Source organism: Canis lupus, chromosome 10 (genome assembly GCF_003254725.2).
Source record: "Canis lupus dingo isolate Sandy chromosome 10, ASM325472v2, whole genome shotgun sequence".
Lineage (NCBI taxonomy): Eukaryota > Metazoa > Chordata > Mammalia > Carnivora > Canidae > Canis > Canis lupus.
In genome coordinates, this window is record NC_064252.1 from 7,825,904 (window position 1) to 7,853,310 (window position 27,407).

General features: G+C 43.1%; 1 long non-coding RNA gene across 3 annotated transcripts; it reads left to right on the plus strand.

Moving 5' to 3' along the window:
• On the plus strand, positions 1-27,407 carry LOC112677814 (uncharacterized). 3 transcript variants are annotated; one of them, XR_003147207.3, is made up of 5 exons: positions 1-142; positions 3,480-3,611; positions 15,685-15,783; positions 18,063-18,130; positions 26,256-27,407. It is a non-coding gene; the product is annotated as an uncharacterized LOC112677814 (long non-coding RNA). The 3 variants fall into 3 exon arrangements; XR_003147206.3 differs by lacking the exon at positions 1-142 and adding an exon at positions 521-619; XR_003147205.3 differs by lacking the exon at positions 1-142 and adding an exon at positions 640-812 and having other exon boundaries at positions 26,256-27,406.

The following is a 27,407-nucleotide window of genomic DNA, read 5'->3' on the forward strand; positions in this document are numbered from 1 at the left end:
CCTAAAAATTCCTGTGGGGTAAAACGAGTGGCTGCGTACGTAATTGCCACTGCCACCGCACCACCAAAGAATCCCAAGGCCCTGGGCCCAGTAGCAACCTCATCCTGATCTAAACCCCGTTAGAGCATGTCTGGGAACCCAGGTACCCTAATGGTTCCCATTTATTCAACATGTATTACTGAATGCTATAGGATGTTGGTCCCTTTGTGGGTTCCAGGGTGGGTAGGAGTAGGGATTAAAAAGTAAAAATGTGTTCCCCATTTTCCTATAGGAAGGAGCAATATAAATCCTGAAAAGCTTCAGATCTATAGATGTTCTCTGCACATAGAGCATGGCTGGTCCCCAGCAGTGATCAGTAATGTTAAACTGGAGAAGATCTGACTTTCAGGGTACACTTAAGTTTGACAAGTTTCTTTAAATATCACCAATTCTCTCTAGTGTATATAGCTTTTTAAAAAAAGTCCAGGAATTCTTAGAATTCCTGGAGTTCTGGGGAACAAAGAGAAGATTGTCAGGCTGGAGAGATTCTAGTCCTTGGCTTTGTAGACCATTTATAAAATGGATGGCTCTGTGGTTGACCAAACCGCAGATGAGTTCCTTAGGGACCAACGTGGAATGTGTGCGTATCTAAGGCTTATTGGTGATTAGGAATGTTCCAAAATAATTCACATGGCAAGCACTGTGCTGAAAACATGGTGTTCTAGAAGTCCATCTTAGAGCCTAGAGTTCTTCCAGAAAAAAGCCTCCCTTCATATAACGGACCCTAAACTGCTTTGCACTGAGGAAGTGAACATTCTTATTAAGGAATCCATGTGAGTAAGGGATGACCCTGGAATAATTCTCAGGCCAGGGATGACCCCAAGCTCTTAAGTGCCTTGTTGCATCCTCTTAGGGTTCACATTCCTTTCCTCCAGAACACAGGTCGTGGTGTGTAACATTTATCCATGTGATTGATTACTGTCTACCATCCTCCACTAGGCTCTACCAATAAGGGATCAGCTATGTCCTTAGTCACTGCTGAGTCCCTAGAACCTAGTATAGTACCTGGCACAAAGTTAACACTAAGCTAATAAACCAGAACTTCTGGGGATGAACATATCCATTTAAGAGACACCATCATGTCCACTGGGTCAGTAAGTCCACCTGCTACTATTAGCCCTGTCAACTTACAATTCTGCTCATTCCCTGAAACTATTAAAGGAAAATATAGAATATACACACACAGGTATATATGCATATGCACACATGTACACATATGTATATACATACATATGTGTGTGTATCTGGGTCTCTGGCAAAATCATAAAGACAATCATCAAGCTGGGACAAATATATGCAGTACATATGATGACATATTAATACCCTTATTGTACAGTGGGGACTATAGGTTAAAATTAAAAGAGAGAGAATCTGGCTATGTCAAAGTCACTAGTGGCTTCCTTGTGTCTAATATGGCTGCATGCTGGGATTATCTTCAGAGCTTGCACAAACTCCGAGACCTAGGTCTCACCTCCTGACATTCTGACTTAATTGGTCGAGTGTGGCCGGGGCATTAGGAGGTCCCAAGAACAAGCCAAGTGATACCAATATGGAGCTAAGGTTGTAAGTCACTGATCGAAATGCAGATGACAAGTCATTCTGGAGCAGATTCTGTTAGTTTTGTGAGGAATCACTGTAAATCTAAGGCGGTGGTTACCCCTTGCTCCAGGGAGGAAGTGCTTCAGGAGGAAGGACTTTTCCTTGTGGCTTGACAAAGAGGGCAGGTTGGACAAAGAGGTACCCAGCATCCTTTCAGGAGAGAGGCAATCAAGATTTGGACTCTTACTTTTTTGAGATTCAACCTTCTAGTGAATCAAGATTGCTTTAGTGAAGTTGTATTAGGGAGGAAAAGATCCCAAAGTATCCCAAAAAGCTTTTCACGAGAGGAGGGAGGAGTCAGTGCTCAATACGAGGCCACATTTATAGCACTAACGAGCAAGACAGTGACAGATTGTTTTGGCACTCTTTCACCCAAAATGATTTTATTGACCTGGTTCAATGCATTTGGCCTAAAGTAAATGTCATGCAGCAATTGACAGTCCGATCAGGGTTGGGAGAGTGTCACTTCTCTCATGGAAAGATGGATAGTAGATTAGCAAAAAACCAGCAGATGTGCATCCTCGCTCCAGCTGGTTTGTGAACCCCTTGAAGACAGCAGTTGTGCACATCAGCTTCAGCCTTCTTTGAAGATATTAAAAGTATGGTTAATTATCAGCTAGCTCTCCACCCTCTTTTTTTTTCAGCTGACGCTTAGCCTCAGATGCTCAGTTTCCTTTGCCTCTAAATAGTTTTCTTGGACTTGTGAGTGATACCTCATTGGAATGAGGAAGTCTTTCCCACAAGTACCTACTATGTGCTAAATGAGAAAGGTTAGAGGTATCTCAGCCATGGTGTTCAGCCTCTGGGACTCTGAACAATGGGGACAGAGGCTGTTGGCACCACCACTGGAAGACAGAATTCAATCCAAGTCTTAACAAACCTTGGAGTCCTTTGCATGTTCTTAGTGAGTCTGAATGAGTGTCACTTCAGATGTGGTGAGAAGCTGAAATGGAAACTATTACATCAAAACATTTCATTTGGTGTGTGTGTGGGGGGTGCTGTTTGGAAAAATTTTAATTTTTTTAAGGAACAAAGAGAAGTTGATGAAAGGATTTGAGGTTATAATGACCGAAGTCTCCACTGCCTCCCTTTCCTCCCCCACGCTTCTTCCAAAATGGAGAAAAGAAACGAAGCCAGAGAAATGTCTTAAATATTATAAGTCTGGCAGACCTAGCTTTTAGCTAGGATAGCGTGTACTGGTAATACCTTTTAATTACAGTCATATAATTATAAATAGGAAAGAAATTAAAAGATGAAGATGTGGTTTGTAATGAAATTACCATAAATACCATGGCAAACTTTAAAGTCGTCATGAAAATTCATAACACAAAAACATGAATGTGGAGGTTAACTTCTACCAAGACTAGAATTAAAATTTTGTGGATTCGTGGTCTTCCTTGTTAGCTTGGTATTTCCTGCTAAGTACACATAGGCACCATTAGTCATGCAGCCACAAAGAGACCTTTAAAAAGTCAGAGTCCTTATTGGCAACTCTTATGTTCCCTAAGCTACTTGGGCAAGCTGACATAGAAATGACTGGCTTCCAAAGATAAATGGTGGAACCATCAAAAGAAATCTCATCCAACTGCTGGACATTTTTAAAAAATTATTTTTCCTATTGGAATCAGGCACGTATTTTGTTTGTGATGCATGAGTTTATCTTGCAGTCTTTATTGAAACACCCATTTTACTTCCCACTGAACTGACACATTTTTACGATTGAGGGGAAGGAATTGTAACTGCAAACTGTCGCATTGGTCCTGGGGCCAATAACCTAAGCTATTAGATCAGAGCACTTGGGCAGGCTACATCATATTTTGGTGCCTTTGCTTTCCTTACAGGTTAGCTCCTGTTTGTTAAAATGCTGCTAATGAGATCAACATCATGAAGTTAATTTCTATAACCCTATTCCATAGCTGCAAACTACGAAGACATCTTGAAAACATGAAACGATCAGAAGAGAGGTCAGATAAGTGAGTTTGGCTCACTCTTTTGCAAACCTTTTTCCAACATTGTGAAAATGTTTAACACATGTCTTAGTGATGGTAGATTGTGACCTCTCTGTACCCAACAAGAGGGATTTTTCTTTTTCTAAACCAAGGACAATTATTTTTCCACTTCTTTAGTACCATTAGCTTACCAGTTGGCACAATTAATTAAGGGGTATATTTTTATGTCTCTGCTATGGATAAGAAACTATGCTGTGATGGATATGTAAGATTAAAGATAGGACAGCAAAGTTATTACAAAGATGCCAGAAGAAAGTATTGAGAAAAAAGAAGAATAGAGGAGGCTTTGTATGCTGGAATTTTTTTTTTTTTAATCCAATGGATAATGAAGAGCCATTGAAGATGTTTGAGTGTGAAAGTGACATAATGAAAGTAGTATTTTGGGAAAATTGAAAGGGAGATAAATAGGGAGTTTGGTCACTGCCTGCCCTAAAGACACTGTGAGACAAGAATAAAGTGATGATCACTTTTCCTTAGTGTGAAACTATGGGAGAGCTAGAACCCAGCTACTAATACCAAGGGTGGGTGGAAGGTCTAGTTCCCAAGGATTTTCTCTTCCTTCCTCCCGCTGTCCCTGGTGGACTAGATGATTTCCAGTGAGGGATGCTGCTCTCTAAGCATTGTAGATGGAAGGAGAAGGAGGTGCTTGGAGAACAGAGCTACCTGACTGGGAGTGTGGATAGCTGTGTGTGGTAGTGGTAGTGGAGTTTGAAATGGTCAAGAAGAAGTGATCTCATTCCTCCAGACACCTTTCTAAACTCTCAGGAAAGTGTCAATGTGAAGGCCTGGGAGACTTTGGTTAGCCCTTCCATCTGGTGCCACATTGCTAACCAATTAATATGATGAACTTATTGAGGAAAATAGATTAGAGGAGTTTAATTGCTGTAAAAGACAATAAACTAAACAATCTATAATAAAGGAAGTTGGAGTTAATAGCTCAGAGAGCACAAGAATATAAAATAAATATAATATATATCCTCAAAGGAAAAAATATCAGAAGTAGAAACAGAGGGGTGCCTGGGTGGCTCAGTTGATTAAGCATCTACCTTCAGCTCAGCCCATGATCTCAAGATCCTGGGATGGAGCCTCTCGTCAGGTTCCCTGCTCAGTGGGGAGTCTGCTTCTCCCTCTTCCTCTGACCCCTCCCTGCTTGTGCTCTCTCTCTCTCTCTCACTTGTGTGCTGTCAATCTCAAATAAATAAATAAAATCTTAAAAAAAAAAACCAAACAGAAATGAACAGGATAAAGAAGATCCAACCAGAGATATTAGGTAAGAGGAAGGAAATAGATGATGAACTGAAAATCCCAGTAGATGGATTGAACAGCAGAATGGAAACCTTGAATAAAGTAATGAATGGGTTGGAAGACTAAGCCCTTAGGTATCAGAGAGATATAATACAGAGCATGAATAGATAAAAGAAAAGTTAAGAGATATGGAATATAAAAAGAGAAGTGCCAATATAATAGGGATCCTAGAATGGAAAGTAGGTGAAGAAATATTTCAAGAATTATGATTATTTGTATAAAATATACATAAAAAGCTTTGGATCAAAAGGGCTTTTAGAGAATCCTACAGTTGAGATTAAAAAATCAACACCAGCCATATTATAAAGATTTTTAAGAACCTAGAAGACAAAGAAAAATTTCTAGATAATTTTTTAAAAATTCTAGATGATTCTTGACAGAGCAGATGACCTCAAAAAGAACAAGACTAAGCTGTTGTCACACTTCTCAACAGCAACACTGGATGCAAGAAGACAGTGGGGTAACACACTCAAAGTACAGGATGATACTCCTGGGATTTTATACCCTGATGAACTATCACTGAGATGCAAGAGGTGAAACAAAGATATACATACAAAATTTGGGAATGTTTGCCTCCCAAAGACATGCTTCAAAAGGGTGGTGGAGGGGATCCCTGGGTGGCTCAGTGGTTTGGCGCCTGCCTTCAGCCCAGGGTGTGATCCTGGGGTCCTGGGATCGATCGAGTCCCATGTCGGGCTCCCTGCATGGAGCCCACTTCTCCCTCTGCCTCTCTCTCTCTCTCTCTCTCTCTCTCATAAATAAATAAATAATCTTTAAAAAATGGTGGTGGAGGATAAAGAATCATTCCAGGAGGATGCTAAGAGTAGAGAAAGTGTCTTAGTCAGTGCCCAGTCAGGAAAACAAATCATTTTAGATTGTTCAAGTTGAGAGGTATTTGAGGCAGTGAGGCAATTTACAAAGATACTGAAAGATCTGGAGAAGCAAAAGGGAAAGGATGGTTCTCCTGAGAGTTCAGGGAGTTGCTCCCACACCTGGGCTGGAGGCGGTGAGCCCACACTTGCTGTGGCCTATGTTGGACCAACATGGCCAGTGCTGCTGCAACCGCAGAGTCACCGACGCTCCTGGAACCACGGGGCTGCCACTGCTGCTGCAGTCGGGGTGCTATCAGAGAGAAACAGGTTGGCTCTGGCCCTTTTTTCCAGCTGCTGATCAGGGGCAGGTGCCTCTCAACGGCTAATGAGAATTTAGCTGGCAAGGAACTCAGGCAGTTTTCAGGCTTCCTGCTCGCTGCCTTTCTCCACAGAATAGAACAGTGAGTGTGGGCTAAGAACCAAAGACAAATATTTGGCCTGGGAACTACGGGTGTGGAAATAAACTAGAAAAGTTAGTTCCTGTCTAAATAAGGAGAACAGAGAGAAGATAAGAAAGGCGCATCTATATTAATCTAGAACAAAAACGAACAACACCAATATTTCAAGGACGTGACAGTGTGCTCAGGTGCCTCTCTGTTCTGGGTAAAGTCATAGATACTGGAAAATGTAAGACACGTAAGAAAAGTTCTGTCTCACTAGTCATCGGAGATGTTGTAACAAAGGCAACAGTGAGATAGCACTTCAAAGACACGAGAAGAGCAAAAATAAAATTGAATGACTCCAATATTGGGAAGAATATGGTAAAAAAGGAACCCTCGTGCACGTGAGAGCAAACTGGTACAGCCACAGTCTGGCAATACTTAGGAAATCGGAGGAACCAGCCAACTTATTCCCAGGAATATACTCCAGAGAATCACTTGCAACATATCGATATGAGCAATGCTGTCCATTGCTGCCTTGTGTGTGGTAGCAGACAGGGGGTGAGAACTTAGGTATCTATAACGAGGAGATTGAGTAAGGAAAACATGGGGATGTGTACTCTGGAATATGACCTAGGTACATAAGAACATTATGGATAGACCAAAAGTGTTCAGTGAAAATTATAGGATACAGAATAAGATATATAGAAAGATATTACTTATGAAAAATTATACACACACACACACGTCTCTCCATAGCTTTTTTTTTTTAAGGATACTGTAGTGGGTTGAATGGTGGCCTCCCACAAGATAGGTCCACATCCTGAAATTTGTGAATTTTTTTTTTTTGAAAAAAAGTCTTAGCAGATGTGATTAAGTAAAGATATTAAGATATATTAAGATGAGCTCACCCCAGATTATCTGAGCGGGCTTTGAAGCCAATGACAAGTGATCTTAATAAGAGACATACAGAGTAGAGACAAACAGAGAAGTAAAGACGGCCATGTGAAGACAGGCAGACATCAGAATAAAACTATTATTGTTTTAAGCTACCATGTTGGAGAGAGAATTTGTTACGACAGCTACAGGAAACTAATACCTATCCAAGAGCACGGATTTGCACATGTCAGAGTCGATGTCTCCACAAATGGGAGGTTATGAGTGTGGGGCAGACAAATACGGAGGGAAACATTGAGACAATAAAATAAGAGATGTGTCTTGCACACACTGACGAGACAGTATGTCACAACACAAGCAGAGGCGGATTCCCTGCACCCGACGGTTTAAAAATGTACTTTCCTGCTTCAACTTACCAGCATATCCTTTGCAATCTAGAAGGATGACATATTGTCTCTCTTTTCCAGTTGGGATTTTTACTTTTATTATTATTTATTATTTATTTTTTAAGAGACTTAATTTTTTTATTTGAGAACGAACATGAGCCGGGAGCAGGGGGAGCAGCACAGGGAGAGGGAGAAGCAGACCCCCTGCTGAGCAGGGAGCAGGATGTGGGGCTCCATCCCAGGACCCTGAGATCATGACCTGAGTTGAAAGCAGACGCTTAACCAACTGAGCCACCCAGGCACCCCTGGGGTTTTTACTTTTAAAGAATTATCTGGTCATGGGCTGTATATTTATCGATAAGGTTTAATTGTTTTTCACAATAATTTGGAAGAGCTCTCTTTTTTATATTACATAAAATATATTAGTTACAAACATTTTAGCAAATGGATTAGCTGTAAATGTATGTTGTATGAGATGTATCAGCTTTTAAATCCGTAGATGCTTTTAAATCTGTTGCCTAACTTTTGAATTTGGTGTATTTTTTGATCTAAAGAAGTTTGGGATTTTTTTACGTAGTCAAATCTGTAACAGGGATTTATACATTTATTTGTATCATAAAGTGAGCCTCAGTGAATCCCACTTTCTATACACATTGATGTACTTGTGTGTCTTTGACCTATAAGTCGCAGAAAAGCGATTCAGCAGAGAAGGAAGTGCTTGGTCTTGATCTGAAATCGTCCCTAGTACAACTTCTGTGACAAGTAGGAGCCCCAAGGAGCAGTTGGCATCGATGCTGCGCGTTCCATTTGGTACGTCTCACTTCTCTCTTCCCTGATTCACAGCCTTTACTAAAAGGCCAACTGGAGAAGCTTCTCTGGGAAATGCTCTGGATGTTGACAAGATAATGACCAGGGAGACAGGCAGGGATGGTCTTCAGCTTCAACTATGGAGATAATCCAAGTGTGGCTCCCTAGGGCGTGAATTCCTGCTGGTTTGCTGCTGTTATTTCTTGCAGGGCTGTTTGGCTCTAGGAACCCACCCTCTTTACTCCTTGCTGTCCTCTGACCATTTTCTGGTGGTCTCTGCCCTGGTTTCCTGTGGCTGCTGTAACAAATGGCTTTACATTTAGTGGCTTAAAGCAACACAGATTTACTATTGTGCTGTAGCTCTGGAAGCCAGAGCCCCCAAATCATTTTCCCTGGGCTAAAGTGAAGGCGTTGGCAGGGCTGGCTCCTTCTGGATCTTCTGAGGAGAGAAGAGAATGGGTTTTCTTACCTTTTTTAGCTGCTTGCGGCTGTCTATGCTCCTTGGCTGGTGACCCCTTCTCCACTCTCAAAGTTCCTCACTCCAAACCCTGCTCTGTCATCACATTGCCTTGTCCAACGGACTTGAGTCTCCCTGCCTCCCTCTTACCCTTGTGATTGCATTGGGCCCATCTGGATGCTGCAGGCTTTTTCTCCCCATCTTGGGAGATGTCCTTTTTGCTACGTAACGACGTCACAATCCCAAGTCCCAGGGATTAGGATGTAGACATATTTGGGGTCCGCTATTCAGCCTACCATGGCAAGGAGCACACTCAGAGCCTCCTTCCAGCCCATAGTGCTATGGGGCCTCAAATCTGCCTGTTGCCACAACACTTACCTGGTATGCCTGGGTTGACAGCTGAGCTTCTGGTGCCCCTACCAACTATAGGCTTCATTACAGCCCATCTTTGACCCAGTCTGTAGAGTTCATGTTCTTCCATGGTTTCTTTTCTTGCTTATGACCCCAGGTTGACATTTGGACAAGCTTTTGGCAGCCTCCTACCCTCTAGCAGACTATATGTCCTCTCACTATCAGCCATAGGGGAGAGAAGATCTCCCACTGATATGACTTGCAGAGTCACAGTGACACTGCTTCAGTCACTGGTCTAGATATGCCTACATGTGGACGCCACCTGTTATCCAGCCCGAGTTCTCCTTACCTGTCCTTGATCACATTACGCTACGTATCATTACCTCCTGGTTCCTCCTTCTTGAGGATGAAGGCCACAGCACACCCAGTCTTGCTTTGTCCCAGCCTCTATCCACCTCTTCCTCACTGGACCATCAAAGTCTCATCTTTTCCGGGGCCAGATCCATCTGAGTTATGGCAGCTTGCAACCACATTGTGAATGCTCCTCCCTTGGGAAATATCTCCGAATGAAGCCGAACTTTTTAATGTTTTCTTTATAGATTTCTAGAGCTGTGACATGAGGTTACTGTCAGTGGCCCAGGGGTCCACAAGGATTTGTTCACAGTAGCAGGAGGCTGCCTTGGTGAACTGTGCACTGTGCTCTTCTGTACCATCTCCTCTCTCTCTTTAGAATCCATGCTTACGCTGTATACTAGCTATCTTTTGCTGGGTACCAATCACCCCCAAACTCAGCAGCTTAAAACAATAAATATTCATGGGATGCCTGGGTGGCTCAGCAGTTGAGCTCCTGCCTTCTGCCCAGGGTGTGATCCTGGAGTCCCAGGATTGAGTCCCACGTCTGGTTCCCTGCATGGAGCCTGCTTCTCCCTCTGCCTGTATATCTGCCTTTCTCTGTGTGTCTCTCATGAAAAAATAAATAAAATCTTCTAAAAAAACAATAAATATTTATTATCTCATAGCACTTGTGGGTTCAGAATCTGCAAAGTGAGGCTTATCTGGGTGCCTCTGACCTCCCATCTCTTGGAAAGTGACAATCACAGCACTGGCCAGAGGTGAAGCGGACTCAAGCCTCAGCTGGGACAGGATCCACTTTAAGCTTATGCCCCCAGCTGTTGGCAGGCTTCAATGGCCAGAGACTTCAGTTCCTTGACTTATGGGCTCCAGAGGGCATGTTGGCTTATTTCCCCCAGAGTGAGGGATGACAGAGATGGAGAAAGAGAGAGATGCCAAGACAGAAGCCATGGTATTCTCATAATCTAATCTTGGAAATAACATCCATCACTTCTCTATTCTATATCAAGAAGGGAGTCACTGAATCCAGCCCACAGTCAAGGAGAAGGGATCACACAAGGAGTGGGTACCAGGAAGCAGGGCTCGCTAGAGGCCATCCTAGAGATTGCTTCAAACCCCGTAAGAGGAGTTAGAGGAACAGGGTTCTATCCGAGTTAACATTGGCTTAACCCCACAACTCAGGTTCTCCCTTTCTGAGGCCTTTCTCTTCCTTTCCCCCAGCCTCCTCTCCAGGTTCTGTTTCATTAGCCAAACTAACCGAACAAAAGCCAAGAAGCTAACTCCCATGCCGATCACTTCTCCAAATGTCAAACTCTCCCTCCACAACCTGCCTCCTGCAGTTTGCTTTCTGAAATCCACAGCAGTCATTTCTTCTATTTTGTCCGGAGCGCATCGCAGTTCAGAGCGGGAAGGGTGCCCTGCAAGCAGCGAGCGCTGCGAGCTAGAAGGGGCTCCCTGCCTTCTTTAGAACCCATCCGATCAAAGTGGGACAATATGTTACCCCAGTTAGAGTGGGAAGGAAAATTAAAAAGCCCAGGACCTGCTGGGTCAGAACCACTCATCTGGATTTCCAGGAAAGCCTAAGGATTACTGAAATTCAGGTTTTATTTCCTCCTGGACTAGAAAGAAAATGGCCTATAGAGCTGCTAACACTTACTAGTGAGTCATTTCATACAAATGAATTAATCTGTGCTTTTTAGTCCCTTTATCTATAAAAGTAGGTAACGACACCTAACTCGGGATTGTACAGGGTTATCTGAAACAATCTACGTGAAATGGCCCGGTACGCAGGCAGCCTTCCACGGAGCTTCTCACCGTGCTCCTCCCTTCATACTTCAGTTATCCAGAAAGTTCATGGGGTTGACGTAGCTTGGCACTTGCAGGCCATTATTATCCAGAGTGTCCCAGTGCACGAGGAAAGAAAACAGCTTGGCCAGAGCGACTGTCCTTGTAGGGAGTGTCGGTGCGCATGGAGCTGGCTCTCTGCCTGGATGCAGGGGTCAGTGGGGCTGCTGCCAGCCGTCTGCAGTGTTCGCCAGCGGAGTCAACTCACAGCCCTCCTGGCACCTACTGCTGGACTTGGGTAAACATAATTACAGCTTTTAAAAAGCAAAGAGGGAAAGCAACCAAGATCCCCACTCAGCATGTAAACAGGATGTCCACTGAATGGCAGCCGTGGAGATGTTTATGTTCTGTTCAAGGGACAATGGACAAAAGGCCTCTGGGAACCTTTACCGCTGCCTGGAGCCAGGGCCTGCCAGCAGGGCTGGTGGCTCGCTTCTTCCTGGCTCTGTGTTGTGGCTGCTGAGCCTCAACTGAGAGCTCTAGGGCTGTGCCGCCTGGAACCAGGTCTTTAGAGATGCTGGGCCTGGTTATCTGCGCCAGGCCCTTCATACATAGATAAGGGTATTCTTGTGTCCAGTGTTCGGTTCCCAGGGTACCTCCTGTGACCTGGAGGCTGGCCAGTTCAGGCCCCCACGGCATAATAATTTTAATGATAACCACCACTGACTCCAAGCGAGGCAGCTGGCCAAATACTTCATGTGGATTATCTCATTTAAGCCTCATGATGACCCTCTGAGATGGTTACACTGTCCTCATTTTATACCCAAAGAGGCTGTGCAGAGATAAGCAATTGGATTTGAAGTCGGATTATATAGAGTCTCAAACCTGTGCTTACATGGTAAGCTAGGTGAAGGCACGGACCATCGGTCAGGTTCACTTCATCTCTGTGGCCCAGCACAGTGTCTGAGAAAACTCTGTTGAATGAATGATTAAAAAGCAGTTCTATCAGAATGCCCTTCTGCACTGATTTTCTGGGGAGCACCTCCTCCCCCAGTAGTGAGAGTGTGTTACATGCTTTATTCTACATAATAAAATATTAAGTAGTCACCAGGGCCCTGGTGACTCGGGGCCCTCCCTGGTCAATGCTGATTGCATCTGGGGCTTGGGTATGGGCTGAGGCGTCAAGGCAGTGACTAACTGGCCAAGTGTCTAACCAGAAAGCCAAGTCCAGTGTTTTAGTCCAGTGACCTCTGGCATCACAGGCACGGAAAGCATCTCTTGAGACGTCCAATCCAGCCTATTCCTGTGGCAGTAGGAACAGCGAAAGCAGATGCCTGTCTCAGCGTCTCAGTCAATGTACAGCCTCTGGGGTGGGGGGGGGTGGGGGTTGCTGTCTCTCTCCAGAACTGGGGGTAGGTTGGCATGGAATTATGAAGATAGGCTGAGTAGATTTCCCAGGAATGCCAGGACGTGGTGCCTGAACTTTTATAATCCCAAATGGAACTGGTGGAGACCCAACAACCTTTGGTCTTCTAATTCTTTTTTTTTTTCTTTTTAAAACTATTAATTATTATTATTATTGAAGTATAATCAACATACAGTGTTGTATTAGTTTCAGGCATACGATATAATGATTTAACAATTCTATACATTGCTCTGTGCTCCTCATAAGTGTGCTCTTAATCCCCTTTATTTCACCCATCTTCCCATTTACCTCCCCTCTGGCAATCATCAGTTTGTTCTCTGTATTTTAAGAGTCTATTTTTGTTTGTTTGTTGATCTCTTTTTTCCTTTGTTCATTTTTTTTTGTTCTTTTTTGTTTGTTTTTTATATTCTCCTAAATTCCACATAGAAATGACATCATATGGTATTTGTCTTTCTCTGACTTATTTCTCTTATTTCACTTAGCATTCGACCCTCTAAGCCCATCTGACTTTTGAAAAGAAAGGAAGGGACATGCTTGTTCTGCAGGATGGATCAGGACATCAGAATTCTCCTTTCCAGAAGAAAGCATGGCCTTTATTCTAAATCTGAACTCTTAAGTTAGAGGGGGATACAGCCTTCTTCCTTTCGATGCAGGTCTCCTTCTGGGGGAGGCACCCAGGTGGTGGCAGTGACTCTCCCTGACACCGATCATTTCCCTTCCTGGAGCTGAGGCCATGATTACCTCTGTATTGTTTAGCAAGTTACAGTCAATTGCAGGTAGTTGCTTTAAAATGGCCTAAATTGTCAGGACACCTTTGGAAAAGAAAAGCATGTCAAAGATTGCCCAATCTGGTATTGTTTTGGTGACGGTAAAATGCTGGAGATGGTGAGGTCCTGTGCTATGTGTGTGTATGGGTGTGTTCATTGTTGGTAGGTTTTTTTTTTTTTTTTTTAGCCATCATACTCTGATTTATGGAAGCCTATGCCACAGATCCCAGACCCATCGATTGATGTCCTGTAGGGATACACCAGACCTACCAATAGGCCTGGGGTTTCTGGAAAAGTCTGGAATCAAAGATATCATTCGGTGTTCTCCTCAGTGTCTCTTTTCCTTATGCTCATTCCTTTCCGCACACAGCATGACCTTCCACTGTCCTGCTGCCTCTCATCATTCAGCCCCCGGTCCAGTCTAGCTTCCATTCTAGTGGCTTCTCACACAAAGTGCAGCACCATGAAATAGGGCATTCTGTTCATCTCCCCTGGCCTGCCAGTGTTTAACATTTTATTTATCTTGTTATATGAAGAGAGATCCTATACTTGTTGCTATCACTAAATTTGGAATAAGCTGGAAGGAAATATTCTGGATCTCTAACCGCTTCTGCCCACATTTCCAGTACAAACTGCATTGACCTTCTTACCTCTCCAATCTGCTTGAGTCAGTGGCAAATTTTGGTCTTTATCCTCTGCATATGTGACCTGATCCCTGGTCTCCGGCCCAGTTCTACAGCACACACACATACACGAATGCGCACACACACGGGTACTTCGCACCCTCTCGATACTTAAAGAATCCCCCATTTGTGGATATAACAATCAAGCACCCAGGGAAAATGGTGGGTTATTTTCTTGGGCTCAGTTCTTCTTAGTTTAATAACAATATCTAAGGGACATGAAGATAATGGTCCATGTTTGGAGAACTCCTCTTTCTTACTCTCAACTTATCCCCCGTTAATTGCTATTGGATATGAATATTCTAACACATTTCAGAGCTGGTTCCAACTTTCCAGGTATGGGTTTGACTGAGCCTCTGCTGAATGTCACACTGGTCAGCCAGTAGGGAATCACAGAAGTCCCAGTTGAATTGGTAGGAATTAAAGATGTGGAAAACATCAGTACTTACCTTTGGTGCAAGTGGCCTTCCTGCTCTGAATAAATTTTATGAGAAGCAAAGTAATTTAGAATAATTTTCCATTCAAGTAACTTTTCTGCGCAGGTCACGGCAGCCACTGTCACATATAGAACCCAACCTGTCACTAGGAATTGTGACCCCACCCACTTCTTGGACTATTGAAACCCACCCATCTTGTGCCAGGAAAAGCTATGCTCCTTCCCTCTGCTTTCCCTCTTTCCCGTAGTCTCTACACGGCTAATGCTTCCACTCAGCCGTGCTCCAGCTCTAAGCCTCTTCTCTGTGATGGGACTGCTGGTTCCATAGGGTTCCAGCCATGCTAGATGTCTCTGGAAAGCACCATGCCCCTCCTACCAAGCTTGGCCAAGACTGAGAGTTCTTTCCAAGGTAAAGCAGACATCACAATATCTCCCAAAGTGACAGCTCATTCAACCAACCTTAGAGCTGAAGAATTACCTTGATAATTCAGTTTTATAACTAGCTTGCTAGAGACCTAGAGGAAGACTGCAAATACAGAATAGTTCAGGTTCAGGAAATGAGCAGGATTGCTCAAGTGTCTGGGCCTTGGGCCCTGATCGACAGCCCCAGAGTTTGCTTTTCCTTAATTCTCTGGGACCTGGGGGCCCTGTACAGTAGGAACTTTCCTTGGTGGTCTTCCTGGGCACTCCATGTGCCCACACATGTTTATAAAACTCCCATCAGCAGTATTTTCATTCACATGAAGATCTATTGGGGCACATGCAGATTTTTTTCTAGGCTAGATTCAGAATTATTGCATTTTCTGAAAAATAAAGATATTAGCTGTAGTTACATTTGAGAGGCAGGAATTTTTTGTTTAATGATCCGTGTTTTCTACACTTAAAAACCAAGGACGAACTAAGATTCCAAGAACCCAGCAGATGTTTACTGTTAAACCTGAAAACATTTCTCAATCCCACTTACTGTCACTTTTCTCGATTAAGAATCTGTATAGTGAGAGTCATGTTTTCCAAGGCCCTAACGTGTCTTACAATTTTCCCTTTTGGTTACTGCTTAAATAAACACCCAGATGTGCTATTTTACAGATCATAAGATGTATCAAATGTGCTCCTTTCATTCTCTGTATCCCACAGGGTGCCTTAGCCCCTGGATTTTGGAGCTGAACTCAAGTTCTTTGTCAAGCTAAGCTACAGAAGACGTTGCTCTCAGTCTCTCTCAGCTGGAAGGAGCAGGTGACAGTTGTGGTTCACATCCCACCTCTGGGTGACTTTGCTGGCAGGGCAGGGCTCTCCTGGATCTGCTGTGCAACAGGGTAGGAGGGGAAGTGGCTGCAACAAAAGATTGTGGGTTCTGCTGACCTTCATTTGGCTCAGTCACTAGAAGAACAAACATGATCATCAAATAGATGCTCTTGACTGATATGTATTGAGAAGAGTCTTGGAGGCTGTGGGAAGCAAGGGAAAGGGGATAAAGATGTAGGAAGATGGGCAGCCTCGGTGGCCCAGCAGTTTAGCGCCGCCTTCAGCCTAGGGTGTGATCCTGGAGACCAGGGATCCAGTCCCACGTCGGGCTCCCTGCATGGAGCCTGCTTCTCCCTCTGCCTGTGTCTCTGCCTCTCTCTGTGTGTCTGTCATGAATAAATAAATAAAATCTTAAAAAAAAAGATGTAGGAAGAGCTTGAAAACTGATTTCAAGTCCATTAGGGTTGCTGATAGAGACTATTCATGATTCCAAGTGTTTCTCTGAATTAGTCATGGGGCTCTTTTAAATCGAGTGTTTCTTTGTAAAAGAGAAAGGGTGTGTGTGGGGCAGTTAGCAGATTCCCAAAAAATGTAAATTGGATTTTGGCAGAAAACCCACTTCTTTTTGCAATCAGAGAGTCATGCAAGTCTCAGGAATGGCAAACATGTGTTTGAAGGACATCCGACCTTGGTGTGGCAAGGGATGCAAAAGAAGCAGCATTGGGGTTTGATGTGCAGTTTTCATTCAAGGTAGCAAGTGTGTTGGGTAGTAGTGTGGCCAAGCAGTGTGGCCGAATATTAAGAACGGAGCAACTATTCAACAAGTGTTTACTCATGCCATTTGCTGTGCTATGTGCTGGGGATACATAGTTACGAGGACATCCTAAGACCCAGATGGTTCCTTACATCACACAGAGGCTAGGATGAACGTTCCTTGTGCGTTGTCATGAATGTACTGTGCCTTTACTGGGGTCCTTTCTTGTGCAGCTTAGAATTCGGTGGGTAATTGCAATGCATGTAATACAGACCAGTAGAGGAGGCTAACCCCAGTTCACTATCCTGCGTGTGAACTAGATAGCTAGTCAGTTTTTCTCTTGACCATTTACTCTCTAAAACCTTGGCAGGTTGTGTGATTATAAAAGTTAGGAAAATAGTTTGAGATTCACGAGGGCAAGTTTGTTCTTGCAAACTTTGTGCAAGATATATTTTTAAATATTTTATTTATTTATTTTAGAGAGGGAGCAGTGTTGGAGGAAGAGGGACAAGCAGACTCCTTACTGAGTGTGGAGCCTGATGTGGGGCTCGACCTCACAACCCTGAGATCATGACCTGAGCCACAATCAAGACTAGGACACTTAACCAACTGAGCCACCCAGGTGCCCTTGTGCCAGATATTTGTGTCAGATGGCTGCCAAGTAAGCTTTGAGAAAGATGCAGTTTTCAAAGACTTTTTAAAAAATGTCACTTATGGTATTGATGTGGATCATTCACTATGACCCAAATAGTTTATTTCTTCATACAGACCCTGGAATAAAAGTTGACAAAGTTTGTTGCCATGAATATACTGTGCCTTTGCTGTGACGATTTCATCAGATTTACCTAGGAAACAATTTTGACTTTTCTCTACAAACAAGTTTAATTGTAGGAAAAACACTACCACCCACTGAAGATCTTTTGCTATTCATGTTTGGATTTTCAACCCCAGGCTGCAAGGCTAGCATTCTATTGGAATCACTCTGCTAGTTGACCTCTTGTGAACTGTAATGTGAAGTCAGAAACAGAATTTCATCCGAGCCACACTAAGGCTTCTGAATTAGAGCCAGGAAGTATTTTATTTGATGCATCATACATCATAAAGCCAACATCCTGTCCGATGGTCCCAGTGGCATTAGCATGGATGGCTGGGTGGAAAACAGGGGCAGGAGGGATGTTAAGGATGGGTGTGAATATAAAACCACATTGGCCTTGATTCTGTATCTTGTACACTCCAAACTTCTCCCCAGGCTATGACCTTTGTACTCTCTGTTCCCTCCTCCTGGAACACACTTCCCTGTGATTTTTGAGAAACTACGTCCTTCTTATCATTTAATATTCCCTTCAATGGCATCTCCTTTGGGAGGGGGCACTCCTTGACCACCCAGTTTAACAATGCCCATCTCTAGTCACTCTTAATAACATCACTTGATTTTATTTTCTTCAAAGCACATCTATGAAATGACCTTGTTATTTGTTTACGTATTGACTTGTTCATTTTTTTTTCTCCTTCACAGAGCAAAAACCTCTCTGACTTCATAAAACCTTAATCTCTGGAGCAGTGCCTGGCATATTAAGGGACTCAGTAAGTATGTGTTGGAGGCATGAATGCCCCCTGCAATATCACCAGTTCCTCTACTTTGTAATGCTTCCACCCTTCCACACTCTTCCATCCCAACATCCCAGGGTTCTTTTTTTGTGACAACTGTCCCAGAAGAAAAAGTATTGCAAATGTGGGAAACATGATAGAGCATGAAGTGTGGTATAATGTTGAATTAGCCTCATAAACTGTGAATCATAAATCATGGTTCCATCTGCTCTGTGACAGAGTGAAAACAGCAAAATTTTCCACAAGATAGGAACTAAAAACAAAAGGGAAGCCATGAGTTTCAACTCATGGAGAGGCTGTTACTATTATTTTGGATTGTCTCCTCTCTTCCCTGATCCTCAGTAACCACTTTAGTCATGCTATGCCTTTTTGGAACAGGCCCAGGACTCTTATTCATAGCAGACATTGGTTTCTTCCAATCTAAATGTTTCTGCCTCATAGCTCTGTGCCTGGCACCTAGAAGCCATGCAACAAGTATTTATTGACTCTCAAAGGTAAATCCCACTATTACAGATTTATTCTTCTGAGTCAATTATGTTTACTCTTTTTTTTTCTAAAATGAAGACATCCTTTAGAAGAGGTAACCTATAAAAGAAAACTATTCCATTCACAATCCAGTATTAATTTGTGTATCTCATTGAAAGACTTGATGCGGTATAGGGTTTTTTGACTGTGGGTCATTATTTGGGCAGGAGAGCCTCTGAGTGAGGGATGGTAACGGGCAGCAAAAGGTCACAAAAGGCTGTCCTGAGGAGTGATGGGACATTTGGAGAGGACAGAGGAATGAAGAGTTTCAAGACAACTGATTTGCATCACAATTTTGCCTAAGGCCTATATGGTGAGGGATGCTGTTTTGGAAGAATTGGTGCTTTCAGATTATGCCCTATTGGCTAAATGCATAGCGAAGGTCTATCCTAGGACTGACCAAACTACAGTTTTATTTAGAGGAAGTCAGGTTAAAATGAACATCAGTACACAGATGACATTTCTGAAGGCTTCCCAGGAAACGGATAGCACTTACTGACTCGGGAATGGAAATGAGGGGCGGCAGGGTAGTGGATGGGTCTATAGAGTTTTGCTCTCCTCTTTATAACCTATTGTCAAGTTTTGATTTTTTCCATGACAATGTACTGGCTTCACAATTATAGAATTTAAAAAATCACTCTCTTTTAAAGAGTTTACATATTGATAAAATTAACAAGTCAGGAAACGACAGATGTTGATGAAGATACGGAAAAAGGACAGCCCTCATATACTTTTTGTGGAAATGCAAGCTGGTGCAGCCTCTCTGGAAAGTAGTATGGAGGTTTCTCAAAAAGTTGAAAATACCCTACGGCCTAGCAATTGCACTACTGGGTATTTATCCACATATATATATATACACAATGGAATACTACTCAGCCATCAAAAAATGAAATCTTGCCATTTGCAATGACATGGATGGCACTAGAGGATATTACGCTAAGTGAAATAAAGTCAATCAGTGAAATACAATTATCTTATGATCTCACTCATATGTGGAATTTTTTTTTAAGTTCTCTCTTCTCTTGAGTTTAAAGATTTTATTTTTTTTAATTTTTATTTATTTATGATAGTCACACAGAGAGAGAGAGAGAGAGAGAGAGAGAGAGGCAGAGACACAGGCAGAGGGAGAAGCAGGCTCCATGCACCGGGAGCCCGACGTGGGATTCGATCCCGGGTCTCCAGGATGGCGCCCTGGGCCAAAGGCAGGCGCTAAACTGCTGCGCCACCCAGGGATCCCCATATGTGGAATTTAAGAAACAAAACAGAAGATCATAGGGGAAGAGAGGAAAAAATAAAACAAGATGAAATCAGAGAAGGAGACAAACCATAAGAACTCCTAATCATAGGAAATAAACTGAGAGTCACCAAAGAAGACTGATGAGTCACTGGCCTCTATCTCTGAAACTAATAATACATTACGTTAATTAATTGAATTTAAATAAAATTTAAAAATATTTATAAAAAAGAATTTTAAAAGGGAAAAAAGAAAAATATTTTTACCAATTAAAAAGCTAGCTGAATAAAAATGAATAATATCACAGCAATTATAAGAATAGTAGGGAAATGTCACAACAGGATTCAAATTAATTCAGATGGTCTCCAACATACAATGGCTCTACTTAGGATATTTTGATTTATGATAGTGCGAAAGCCGTAAGTATTCAGTAGGAACTATACTTCAAATTTTGAATTTTGATTTTTTCCTGGGCTAGTGAGATGTAGGATGACAGCACCCTGTGATGCTGGGCAGCACAGCCAGCTGAGGCTCCCAGTGGCCAGGAATCATGAGAGAAAACAACCAATGTCCATAAAGCCATTCTTTCACTTTGAGTATTCAATAATTACATAAGATATTCAACACTTTGTTACAAAATACGCTTTGTGTTAGATGATTTTGCCCAGTTGTAGGCTAATGTCAGTGTTTTGAGCACGTTTAAGGTAGGCTAGGCTTAAGCTGTGTTTGGTAGGCTCGTTGTATTAAATGCATTTTTGACTTAACAACTTAGTGATATTTTCAACTTAGGAGGAGTTTATTAGGACCAAACCCCATTGTAAATTGAGGAAGAGCTGTACACTAATATAAAAAGAAAAACCTTGCATTTGCAAAACATTATTAACATTATTCATGTCCATTATTCATTGTCCATTTTCCATTCTTCTCTGTAGAATATTGTCAGCCCTCTGAAGACATATAAGCAGCTCTAGAAGCAGACCCAGCAATGGTTCTAGAAGGCAGACCCTCAGACTTAAGCTTCTCTCATATACTGCCCCCTGTTCTACTCTACTCTCCTTGTGGTCTGATTCTTTTTCTCTCCCTCTCTCATTACCCGTAGAGACTGCTGCCTCTCTGAGGGTTTCAAATCCCACAAGAAAATTGACCGTCACTGTGCAGTAGTCAGGGTAGGAATGGTTTCCCAGGCTGCTTTACTACCCGTGTATCTTCACCATAAAATGTAATCACCTGAGAGCATGTGCAGATGTACCTGATATTTTCAACCTGAACGTTTCTAACATACCTTCTGCACTTACATGAAATCTGAATTACTTCCTTACATTGAGAACACACTGGATAGATTTTCAAGCTCCCTACTGCAGCAGAGAGAAGGACTTTCCTGTTACATTCCCCTCCTATAATGACGGGCTGTTTAAGTCATAATTACACATAGGGGAAGAGGGTTTGCACTACAGGGATGAAGGTATCATGATCTATAGCTGTTGGAGAGCGTAGGTTTTTGCAACTATCATCTGCTTTTGGAACAACATACCTTGTTTAGTCTAGAAGATACTGAGCGAGCAGGGCACCAGGGTTTTACCTAAACATTAGTGAAACGCTTTGGAGAATTGTGGTTTGTGTAAGAGAAGAATCGTACAGAGCTGCAGTGATATTAGACTTACATCAAACAATTTTGGGTATTTCTTTTTCATTTTCTACTGTCTTAATTTCGAGTTTTGAAAGTGTAGGAGACTCTCATTTGGGAGAACAGTGGATGTGACCTTATTTGGAGCAGTGGGGAAGATCACGGAAATTGTTGAGGCATCTTCTCTCTCTGTGATTTCTTTCAGCATGGGCACAAGTTCACATTTGTCTAACTTTCCCATAATTTCAATAATGGGAATTATTGAATTATTATAATTTCACAATAGTAATGTGTTTCCGAAAAACTCCTTGCAGTAATACTGCTTGTAGGTAAAAGAATGGAATGTCCATTGAACTTATTAATGCGTACTTTAAAAATTTACAAAGTCTATGTATATATGTACCTGAACCTTGACAGAGAAATCTCTCTGTCCACCAAACATATGTTCGGCCCTTTTATAAGGGGACGCTTGTTCTCTGACATGCAGCGTAGAAGGGAAAGTGTTCAGGGGGGTGGCACCCAGATAGAAGCAATAAGTCATTGGGTTGAAAAGTACAGCGTAGGGAATACGTCAATGGTATTATAATAGCATTGTGATGGTGACAGATGGAGCTACACTTGTGGTGAGCACAGCATAATGGAGAGCTCTCAAGTCACTATGATGTACACCTGAAACTAATGTAATATGGTGTGTCCACTATACCTCAATTAAATAAATAAGTAAATAAAAAATTGGTATTTACACACACACACACACACACACACACACAGGAGCCAGTATGTATCACTTCTGGGCTGGGGTTTTAAGAAGCAGATGTGCATTTTCCAGTGTACCTTTCTCCAGGATTCCATTGGATGCCGAGTACACTAAGGCTTCAGAGGCTGGCTTCCTGAATCGCTATGTGGAGAGAAGCCTCCTGTCAACTAGGGACACCTACATTGGGCTATTTACCTAGCAAGGGAAAAAAAATCTTGTGCAAACGCTCTGGGATTTGCAGTTTATTTATTCCCTCACTTAAGGGTCAGGAAACTTTTTCTGTAAAGAGCCAGATAGGAAATATTTTAGGCTTTGTGGGACACACATGGTTCCATCTCATGTTCTTCCTATTTTTATTTTTTATTTTTTTTTGTATTTGCCAAAAATGTTATTTATTTTTTCCAGCTTTATTGAGGTACAATTGACAGATAAAATGCTAAAATATTTAAAGTATACAACATGACGATTTGATATACGTGTATCTTTTTTTTTCTTTTTTTTTGCTGTCCTTCAAAGATGGAAAAATCATTCTTAGTTCACAGACTATACAAAAACGGCTGCAGACTTAACAAACACACAACCTTCTAATACAAAGCAAAACGACAAAAACCCTGTACAACAAAACAGTGTAAACGGTGCTTGAGATATTACCAGTATCTGCCAGTAAGCAAGCGATGAAGGCTAAAGAAAACCATAGGGCCGCCTGGAGTCACCATTGCACCCTGAGGATAGCTGCACGTGGCTCTCCTGGTGTGGCTCCCAAGTGCCCCCAAGGCACACAAAATCCAAACTGGTTCTCATAAGTGCAATGAATACTTCCAAAGCATCAAGCTACTAAAAAAGTTAAACTTGTGCAGCTCCTACTGGCATTCATCAGGTTATGACCATGTTGTGGCTTCCGCTTCCCACCTTCTTGCTTCGTCTGCATATGGCACTTTATTTATTTATTTATTTATTTATTTATTTATTTATTTATTTATGAGGGAGACACAGCATGAGTGAGAGCGAACACAAGCAGGGGGAGTGAGAGAGGGAAAAACGGACTCCCTGCTGAGCGGGGAGCCCGATGAGGGGGTCGATCCCAGGACCTTGACATCAGAACCAGAGCTGAAGGCAGATGCTTAACTGACTGAGCCACCCAGGTGTCCCAAGCATATGGCACTTTTTTAAAAAAAGGATTTTATTTATTTATGAGAGAGAGAGAGAGGCAGAGACACAGGCAGAGGGAGAAGCAGGCTCCATGCAGGGAGCCCAAAGTGGGACTCGATCCCAGGACTCCAGGATCAGGCCCTGGGCCGAAGGCAGGCGCTAAACCCCTGAGCCACCTGGGCTGCCCCATATGGCACTTTTTATACCATTCTTGGTACCTGGTTCACTGCTGGATCCAAGTGGAGTCTTCAAATACAGATCAAGACCAACTAGTGCATCTGGAGGCTCTGTGTGGTGAGACCCCAGCCGGCTTCTCCATTTCCCTGTGCCCTCACCATCTGGGCCTTTTCTGTGGTTGCCAGGACTCCCAGCTGGGAGGGTGGCGCTGCTGGCACCCAGGTCTGCCCTTCCACCCAGGCCCTCAGCCCGGTCAGCACGGAACCTGAGACCACTCAGAACCTCAGGGGTGTCATCGTCCAACAACAGGGGGAGTCCACACATGCCGGGCCCCTGTGCAGCAAGTATGATGACGATTTCTAAGAATTTACAGTGGTGTGAGAAGAGCTCGGGAGGATCTTAAATGAGCAGAGCAGGATTGAAAATGATATATGCAGTACGCTCCCCATGGTCGAAAACGACTTGGAGGAATCACACCCACATGGTAACGTCGGGGTTCCTGGCTGGTGGATTGATCTGAAAGAATTCTGTTCCCTGTGCTTTGAAAAATGTGTACAAACAACTTTGTGTTATTTTGTAAGTGACCAAGAAATGAACGGTAGTCCTTTCTCCAGAGTCTTTGGAGAGCTCTACCAGCCTGGGTCTTGTGCCCCCAGAGCCTCTTAGGGGACCCTGAGCCCATGTGCGGGACGAGAGCAGGACAGGAAAAGCAGGTGAAGCATAGTTCTGAATATGAGTCGACATCAGGTTTGAACGAGGGGAGGTCAAGATCCGGAGCAACTGTTGTCCCCTGAGCTCCACTCCTCTTGGCCTGCAGGCATTCGATGTGTCTGAGACCCCACTGTCTTCTCTCCATAGTCCTCGCACACTCTGGGTGTCCTCCGTCACCCCCTTTCCCTCCTGAGCCCTGGCATGGGGGGCAGAGCAAGCAAGAAGGCTGTGCCTTCCCCTCACACTGTCCCCCTTCCCGAGGGGGTGAGGGCAGACGCCTCCCCACGCTCTGCTCTTGCACCTCCGGCCCACCGTCCACACCCCACCTGTGACCTCTCATCTTTCTCATGTGATCACACTGGGGGTGCTGCAACCATCCCCCATGGGTCATCATTTTGTGCGTTGTGCACACGAGTGCACATGGATGCATGTGCTCCCCGGAGCATTTATTGGTACTCTGCTAGCACAGGGCCAGGCATGGCAGGCCTGTGTTCAGCCCCCCAGCAAATTGCCCTCTGCTTAGGGTCAGGCATTACTCTAGGTGCTGGGAACCCAAGAAGTCAGATGGGAAAGGGCCTGCGCCCCTCGGAGCAGACTTTCCCCTGGGGAGATAGACAGTAAGCAAATACATATAGGCTGTCATGTCGAGCAGGGCAAAGGGTCATAAGGACAAGGCTGAGGAAGGGGCCTAGTGACCTGGGCTGGAAGGTGCCTTTAGGTAGACTGGTCGGAGAAGGCTGGTTTGTGGAAGCTCCATTTTAGCAGAGGTTTTGACAAAGTGACTGAAAGAGCTATGTGAAGTGTGGGAACAAGTGTTCTGGCTGAGAGGCCAGTAAGTGCAAAGGCCCTGAGGTAGGAACAAGCTTCATTTCTGCCCTGTTCTTGTGGAAGAGGCAGATAAGTAATCAGGCAATAGGAATATTATGTGATAGACACTTATCACTTAGCGTTTATAACTGCCCAACCTTTCTGGCATTTAAAAATGGACGTTATCTGTTGTCTGTTCCTCTAGGAGAAAACAAGCTCCGTGAGGACAGAGGTTTTACATTGTTCACTACAGAATGTCCAGGACCTAAAACAGCAACAGATGCACAGTAGACGCATAATACTGTTTAAGTGGAGGAAAGAGGGGTGCCTGGGTGGCTCAGCAGTTGAGCCTCTGCCTTTGGCTCAGGGCAGGACCCAGACTGGGATCCAACTTGGTGGACAGAAATTGAGTCCCCATCTCAGAAGAGACTTCTCGGAAAGTATCAAATCCACATAGAGTATCTAGGAAGCCAAAGGAATGTTTTCATCATTATTTCCTTCAAAGACAGACCAGGCAGGACTAGCCCTCAATTTTATACTTGGGGAGGTTTACAGAAGTATTAGAGAGGGAAGAAATTAATAATTACTGAATATCCGTTATCCTTGATAGATTAATTAGAAAACTACCATCCAGAATGTGCACAAGACCACACAGCTAGTAAAAGAGTGGTTACTTAATTAGTTCTGGAAAATTAGAGCAGGATTCCTTGCCTCACAGCAAATCTCCCCAAAAGCAGTCTTACTCTCATGCCAACAAGTCTCCATTCAGGTTTCATTCTGTCTCTTTAGATCTCATGGGTCAAGTCACTACCTCTTTAGATTCTGCATACCTGCGTAAAGCCTAGCGCATCACACACACAAATGCTTGTTGAGAGATAGAAGAAAAAACTTAGTCACTAATACTTTGTATAAATTAGTATTAGTCTATTGATTATTTTTCCTTCATATGCTATTAGTGAATAGAACATTCGTTAATTATAACAGCAACAAGGTATTCTCCATCTAAGTTAATGGCTACCAAATTCATCCATTTGCTTGGTCCCAAATCCTTGGGGTCATCTGCAACCCTTCTCCTCTCACATGGTACATCCATTCAATCCTGTTGTTTCTTCTTCAGGAGGTGTCCCGATATGACTAATGCTCACGATCTCCCCCGTTACCACCCTGATGCAAGCCACCTGTCTGGACCACTGCACTAACTTCCTAACTGGCTTCTGGGCTTCTGTCCTTGCTTCTTCCAGTGTATTCTCCAAATAGCAGCCAGAGTGAATCCTATGAAAACGTGTCAGATCACATGACTTCTACATGCTCTGTGAAATAGAAAAATGAAGAATGTCAACAAAGCCAAAATCAGTTTGTGGAAATAGTTGATAAAATTTATAAACCTTTAACAATACTGATCAAGAAAAAAGAGAACACACAAATAACCGTGTTAGGAGTGAAAAGGAGGCACTATTAGAGGTCCTACAGACATTAAATGACAAGGGAATATGATGGTCAATGCATCTGCCAATAAATTCAAGGACTCAGATGATGTGAACAAACTCCTTGAAAAACACACATTATAATAAATCTGACAAAAAAAAAGAGAGAGAACATTTCTAACCCCTCTATTTCTTAAGGAAATTGTATTCAAAATGAAAAACCTCCCACAAAGAAAATCCCAGGCCCAGATGACTTCACTGGTGAATTCTCCCAAACACTGAAGGAAGAAATAATGCTGACTTTACAGAAACTTGGTCACCATTAGCTGTTGTTATTATGATTAACATCAGTATGGTTTCCATAAGTCTCCTGCCTCCTTTTCTGGCATCTATCTTAAAACGAAGAGGACAGAACTTTTCATAGTCTGCTAGAAAAAGTCATGATTCCATAGGAGGTTAGTTTGTAGATCTTTCCTCTCCTAGCTGTGTCTGTTTGATTCAGAATGGTATGTGGTGTTTGCACAACGCTCTCTACATTGCTGTTGTCTCTGACCTAAGTCGTGTTTTTTTTTTTTTTTTTTGACCTAAGTCGTTTTTAAACCTTTTACACAAAACCAACTGTTCCTCTGAGACTTGAGAAGAAGGTCTGCCAAGTATGATCAAGAAATCTTCAGGATTCTATCACACCTGGTTTTTTGGTGATTTTTTAAAAAGATTTTATTTATTTATTCATGAGAGACACAGAGAGAGAGAGAGAGGCAGAGACACAGGCAGAGGGAGAAGCAGGCTCCCTGTGAGGAGCCCAATGCGAAATTTGATCCCAGGACCCCGGGATCATGCCCTGA